We start from the raw sequence: 7,619 nt of genomic DNA, 5'->3' as shown, positions 1-7,619 counted from the left end.
TCCACCATTAAGAGGGTGGGGGTGGGGGTGCTGGGGATGCTGGAGAGATGGCTCAGCGGTTAAGGGCGCTGACTGCTCTTTCAGAGGTCCTGAGTTCAATTCCCAGCAACCACAGGGTGGCTCACAACCATCTGTAATGGGATCTGATGGCCTCCTCTGGTGTGTTTGGAGACAGCGACAGTGTACTCACACACATTAAATAAGTCTTTAGGGGAGTAGATGAACCAACTGCATGGGAATCTTCCAGTCTCAGGGATGCTTGTGGGAGTCGGACACTGAAGCTTGCCGAGCAGCTGAAGCTTGCTGAGCACAGCACTGGCTAGTGACTTCATGGCATCTGGCACACGATATTAACTGGGGTTCATTTCAGTTGGATCACAGATAATTGCACCATCTCTAATTGATGTGTGGACACTCTGCTAATAAACGAGGAGGGGAGAAGGGAGACTGAGAGACACAAGACTCTGCAGCAGCCTCCCTGTGTGGATGTGACCCACGGCCACCTCTGCTGTCATTCTTCCCAACCCAGACAGTGACTGGGACGTTAGATATCAGGTCAGGGTGTCTCAGGCTGGATGCACAATGCTATTAGGTTCTACTCCTTCCTCTGCATTCCATCTTGAAAAGTAGGGGAGCCTTGTGCCCAATGTCCATTGAGATGCAGTGGCCACCAAGCCTGGAAATGGTCCAGGGGTCTTTGAAAGCATTGTGAGGGTTGAGATGTAAATGCCTGGGCTGATTAATAGTCATATATACTAAGTAGTAATTATTAATTATACATTTCAATATTTAATTATGTGATATGACATTAATAACAATAACTTGAAGCAACTTACCTCATCTCACCCCTCAGTTTTCCCTTCTGTTAAATGGGGATTAAAAAAAATCACACACTCATGGGGATATTAAATAAATTACATGATGGTCTACCTCCATTGTCAATTTGACCAGACTCAGAATCATGCCACCCAGAAGGGTGTCTGTGAAGTTGTTCCCAGACTGAGGACAATGACTTCTTGGAACCCAAAAGGTGATACCAAATACCAGTGAGATCCCCCTAGGGGTAGCCAAGAATTTTCCAGACTTCTCTTCCAACCACCCTCCTGTCAGAAAAGCAAACCCTCCATTCACACTCAGTTGTACTCCTAACACTTGCCGCTCTCTGGAGTCTGCCTAGGGGTGTCATGCTGGGTGTGTTTCAGGAGACGGTGCAAAGCCAGGCTCCTTCTCTGCTTTGTGGCAAAGTGCGGTGAGTGGCTGCAGCAAGGTGTGGTTGGAACAGGAGACCCCTGTTAGAGAGTCGGAACAGCTAAGCCTGGGCCAGCATGATGTTGCCTTTGGTTTAGATAGTATCCTGCAGGCAGTGGGGAGCCATGGGAGGCTTTGGCGTGATAGACTGCCGTGAGTTATGAGCGAGCCCATGCTGGACCCTTATGGATGACTGGGCGATGGGAACAGCTTCCTGACCCCATGCATCCAGGATTCTGTTTCAGGCTTCACTGGATCACGGCGATTAGCCCTCGACTTAGACAACTGGTCTGTGCCCTGGAAGCCCGGAAGGCAAAAATGGCCTCTGGACTCCTTTAAGACTCCATACAGACCCGAGTTAAGAAACAACAGCGTGAATGGACTTGACAAGGCTCCAGTCTCTGCAGCTCACATCTGTCAATTGTACAGCCCAGCCCAATCCCCCCCTCAGCTTAGCAGATTGCTCAGGTAAATCCATTAATTCCTTGTGCCAGAGTAGCCGATGCAGGGGCGGTTGGGCATAAAAGAGCATCGTTAGCTTTAAACGATGGTGTGGCCTGTTTGTAGCTGGGTCACAACGTCTCCAAGGAATAGAGGAAGTGTCTGTGGCGTGGCTTCTCTCTCCTAGCTAAGCAGTGCCTCCCAAGGAGCTCCAGGTGATGATGTCACAGCTCTGGGACGATTAGAGAACCCTGGTTGGCCAGCACCCTCCACGATTTCACATCAGAACTGTCTTCCTTGTCAGTCAGAAACCAGCACTATCCCAGCAGCCCTCTCTGCCAAGTATTATTGCATTGGGCAACTTCTGCTACTGTGATAAGATACCAGAGCGGGGCCGCTTACGAAGAGAAAGAGACCGATTCCACCCGGAAATCTTGAAGACTCAAGGGCATCGTGGCAGATTGCATCCTGGCGTTCGTGCATACAGAGACGTGTGTCACGCATCTCAAGACAGGAAGCCAGGGAGACCAAACCCACACGAGTCCTTATGAACTTCCACTCAGTCTTACCTCTTAATATCACCATGTGGGGTGGGGCTGGGGATTTAGCTCAGTGGTAGAGCGCTTACCTAGGAAGCGCAAGGCCCTGGGTTCGGTCCCCAGCTCCGAAAAAAAGAACCAAAAAAAAAAAAAAATATCACCATGTGGGAGATCAGTCTCCATTTACACGAGCCCTTGGGGAAAACCCAGGCCTTGTCCAAACCGTGGTAGCTGTCAATCACCAAGCTTGCCTTGAGTCCTCCCCATGAGCCCTCCTCATGAGCCCTCCTGATCCCTCCTTTCACTCCAGCTCCACAACCACCACCGAGGCAATATTTTCATCAACAAAGGCAGAAGTCCCTGCCCAGTTCTCTCTTTTCTTCCCCAGTCTCTCCCGCCTTGTTCTCAACTGAAGCTGGGCTAGTTTTTCGAGGGCTGAAGTGTGTCATGCCACCCCGTGAATCCGTGTCCTGGGTTCAAGGCTTCTCACAAGCTGGGCACCCGCCCTCGCCTGTCCTGGAAATGCCCTCCCATCCTATACTCCAGCCAGTCCCTCAGAAAATCAGGATCTGCTCAGCCTCAGAGCTCCAGGACACACCCTGTCCCTGCCTGTCACAGGGGCGGGCGGCGGCGGCTGCGGGGGGGGGGGGGGTTACAGGGAGGGGCTGGTAAGTAAGGGTCATGTTTCCCCGGGAGGCTCCTCCAGGCTATAGACCTGAGAGATTGATGAACTTGCAAATGATGAGACTTCCGGGGGCATTTATTGACATATAAATCAAAATCCAATTTCCGTGAGGGGAGATCCCGGCAGGGTTATGAAGTAGTCTCTCACAGCTCCTCTCATGATACAAAATGATTTTGTCTTCCTCGAAGAAAGCCTGACTCTTGAACTTCGTCAGGCATTTTCCTGGGGGTACGCCTGGCCCTCTGTTCCCTCTGAATACTTACCATGGGCGTCCATTAAGGAGGCGATGCTGGTGACTTCTGACTGCTGAGAGGGGGGTGAGATGTGGGATGTGCTCATTATGTGTCAGGGACTTTTTTTTTTTTTTACAGTAGTCTGTAAACCTCAGGGCAGTGGCCCCGTGAAAGAACGCAGCTTGATGGCATTTTTATTTTGTTGGAGGGGGAGGGGGAAGGAGGAGGGGAAAGGAGGAGAGGGAAGGTTATGGGGGAAGGGGAAGGGGAGGGAGAGAGAGCAGAGGTTTGCACTGAGCATTTTTCTCACCTATTCTCCACCTTGTTTTCTGAGACAGGATCTCTCACCAAACATGCAGCTTGCAACTTGCCCACATGGGTGGGCCAGCAGGCTCTGCTGGCCCACTTGTCTCTACCCCCCCACAAGTGCTAGCGTTACAGATGTGTACTACCGTGTGCTTGTCTGTGGGTGCTGGCGACCCAAACTCAGGCCCTTAACGCTTGAGCGGCAAGCATGCCACTGACTGAGCCATCTCGCCGGCCTGGTGACAGCCTATCAAAGACCTTAGTCTCAGCCGTGTGGCTGTCTTCCCAACCACTCCCTAGGAGGGACGTTATCTTTTCTGGCACGGCAAATGGTCACACCTGGCCACTTACAACAGGCTTAGTAATTAACTCACCATGTCTATGGCTCCAGGTGTGGGCAGTTAATTAGACTCTCTGCTCGGGTCACCTAAGGTTGGCACCAACGTGTTGGCTGCAGTCTCTTTTGAAACTTGACTGGAACAGACCTCTTTCGAGCTCATCTCTATTCCTATGGGAGTGGACAAGGGAGGGCCTTTGTTTCTTGTTTCCTACTGGCCAAAGACCCTCAATTTCTTGATTCAGGGGGATGATCCAACACAGCCACTGAGTTCTCCAAAGTCGAGGAGATTGGCTTTAAGCAAGATAGATATTCCAGCCTCCAGGATGCTTGACAGAGGTGCCACCATTCATTCATTTTTTTTACATGTATATTAGTTTGATATCTAAGAGGGAGGGAGAGGAACCACACAGACCCGAATGCTAGGAGGGCGGGTCAGGGGCCACCTTAGAGCCTGTCGGGGTTCCGAGAAGTGAAGACGTTGAGGTCACCAGGTTGCTTGGCTGTGCGGTTGGGTTTGACTGTCAATGGCTGTGGTTTCCTGTTTGCTGACCCCACATCCTGTGAAACCCAGAACCTAAGGTTAATTTAATGGTAGTCTGGAGTCTTTGCACCACATCATTAAGACAGGGAGGAGAAGAGAAGCGACTCTCCCCAAACCCAGAGGTCGTGACTCTGAGGAGTAAAGCCTGGTGTTTGTAGCCTGGTATTTGTAGAATGTTCCTGCTGGGGACAGGCCCTTACAGCTGGCATTCTGTAATGGAGTCCCCAGTAGCCTCTGGGGAAATGTCACCCTGACCACAGGTCACTCTCCTTGAGATCACCCTTTATGAGGCAGGACCCCCTCACACAGCTTTGTAAGTCACTGCTCTGTTTCTCAGCCACCAACCAGACACTTGGGACTCCTCCGGATGTTGAATACCGAACAAAGCGTATTAACTCCTACGTGGCTGTCATGTGCGGCTGTGTGGGTTGCACACTGCATAATGGATGCTAGCTCTGGTTAGCGTTGTTCTGTTCTAGAACACCATCCTCAGCTACACTTTTCTTCCCACACATAAGCCTGGGGAGGACTGTTTTGGGCCATAGACAAGTCCGTGTCACACACACAGGCCCACCTCAGCTTGCAGCAACTCTGGTGACTGTTTTCAAGAGGCAGCCTTGTTTCTGTCACACTGGGGCATTGACACACCCACCCAAGCTGACACTGAAAGCTAGAGACTCACAGTTACCCACAGCTATCCAAGCACAGTGGGGGCTCTTCTTCCCACACGCTGCATGTAAACCCCTCAGTCCATATGCAGAGCCATTTAGCTTTTAGAGCCAGCCACTCCAACTGTCGTGTGCCTTTAAATAAACCTGCAAACCGTCAGCCAGGATTGGATTTGATGCTGATTTTCAAACATAAAGGCTGCGCTGGGGGCGGGGGGATGAGTATTGAACGGGAGCATTGAAATTACGAAGTCAACATCAGCTGTGGCCCAATTAAACCCAACTGACTGCAGGTGTTTATAGAGGTGTGTGTGTGTGTGTGTGTGTGTGTGTGTGTGTGTGTGTGTGTGTGTGTGTGTGTGTGTGTGTGTATGCCTCCTAATTATTCAGTTTGTTAAACAACAGAAGTGCTCAGGGTAATAACTCTATACTGTTCACCCTGAAACAAAAGGATGGATTTTGGGTCCCACCCCACACTGGCTGGATCCAAGTGTTTGTTCTGCGTTCCCGGAGTATCTTTACCACCCATAGCCATTATAGCCCACTGTTCTGTGAGACCAAACTATTTTAAAGGATCCTTAAGCTCGGATGCCTCTGTCTCTCGTCTGAGAGTAAGTTCAGGGTTTTAACCTGTGAGAAGCTTCTGGAGACACACCCAGCAGAGCGGATCTCCTCACCCTTCACGGCCTCCTGATAGCTTCAGATGGCTTCACTATAAACTCTGAAATATATTTCTATCAAAGTCTGGGCGGTCACCAGCGGTGTGTGTTAGATTTTAAGTGTTGCATACCTGGGCTCCAGATTTAACAGTGAGTCAATTTGACTGTATTTGGTCATCATCAAAGAGAACCTAACGATGATCAAGTCGTGGTTGCAGCTTCCAATGTTAAGAAGTCTTGGGTGTGGGTTCCAAGATTCACACAAGGGTTCATGACTGGATGTTGTGAGACCACACATGGTCATGGAGCAGCTGCTGCAATACCAAAACTCCCATTTGTACGCCACTACTGCTTTCAAAAGATAGGTTCTGGAAGCTGTGGGGAGACCAGAAGCTCAACTGAGACTCATTTTTCCTGTACTAGGAAGGGAAATGTTATATAGGGACCATCTTACAGTGGTCATTATATGTTCAGTAAAAGTGTGTCACCTCTACTGCTAGAGAGCCTAGCTAGAGTCTAGCTGCAAGGGAGTCTGGGAGCATAAAGATCTATTAGAGACCTTTGGTTTAAACCAAGCTACCCCATGATGCCCTGGGACACACTTAAACATATGTGGGGTTCTCTGGTAACACAAAAGTGGAGAAATGTGTCACATGACCCTCTAGCAGTAGAGGGTCAAGCTAGAGTCTAGCTGCAAGGGAGTCTGGGAGCATAAAAAATCTATTAGAGAGACAACTTTGGTTTAAACCAAGCTACCACATGATGCCCTGGAACACACCTAAACATGTGTGGGGTTTTCTGGTAACACATAAGTGGAGAAGTGTGTCACATGACCATCTAGCAGTAGAGGGTCAAGCTAGAGTCTAGCTGCAAGGGAGTCTGGGAGCATGAAGATCTATTAGAGAGAAACCTTTGGTTTAACCCAAACTACCAATGCCTTGGAACATATGTGGGTTCTCCGGTAACACAAAAATGGGTATGTCCGGTGAAAATGGAGTAGATCAGATTGATAAAGGACCAAAGGAGATGTTGACTTAAATGTTAAGGTCGAGTCAGAATGCCACCCCTTCCATAAAGCCTTTACCATATTTCCCACCTTAGAAGGGATCTTTCTCTTGGCTCCCTGTTAGAGTCACTCTTTGATAGATGCTGGGGATGGCTAGAGAGGTGGGCCAGACTTTCAGTGCACTGGCCGCTCTTGCACAGAACCCAGGCTCAATTCCCAGCACCGAGATGGGAGCTCACAACAGTCTATAACTCCAGCTCCAGGGGATCCGGTACCATTTCCTGAGCTCTAAAGGCACCAGGCCTGGGTACATTATACAGATGTGCATGTTGGCAAGACATCCACACACATAATCTTTTTTTTTTTAATTTATTGAGATGTAAAAGGACACCAAGGTAAAAAGGCTAGAAGTCTTCGGGGCTGGGACTGTTTATTCTTAGAAATTTCCCCTGAGGAATTTATATTGATGGCTAGGATTGAAGCCATTGTTCTAAATTGTATTATTTCACCACTTAAAAGAAAAGTCACGGGGTTGGGGATTTAGCTCAGTGGTAAAGTGCTTGCCTAGGAAGCGCAAGGCCCTGGGTTCGGTCCCCAGCTCCGAAAAAAAGAACCAAAAAAAAAAAAAAAGTCACTCTAGCTAGAAAGATGGCTCAGTGGTTAGAAGAGCTTGCTGCTCTTCCAAAGAATACAAGTTCCCAGCACCAATGCTGAACGGCTCATAACTATCTCCAATGCCAGTCCTGGGTTTCTGATGCCCTCTTCTGGCCTCTGAAAGCACTACAAACTCTCAGCATATTCTGTCTCTGTCTCTTCTCTCTTTCACACATCCATAGACACACATTGTACAAATGATTAAATTAGGTTATATAATAACATATTTTACAAATATATACAAATTCAGAGGACCCACACTCAAATTATTTCTTTTTAAAAATATTTATTTATTGGTT

The sequence above is a fragment of the Rattus norvegicus genome, chromosome 12 (genome assembly GCF_036323735.1).
Source record: "Rattus norvegicus strain BN/NHsdMcwi chromosome 12, GRCr8, whole genome shotgun sequence".
In the NCBI taxonomy this organism is placed as follows: Eukaryota; Metazoa; Chordata; class Mammalia; order Rodentia; family Muridae; genus Rattus; species Rattus norvegicus.
The sequence above is the reverse complement of the archived record's forward strand: the minus strand, read 5'-3'. Positions refer to the sequence as shown.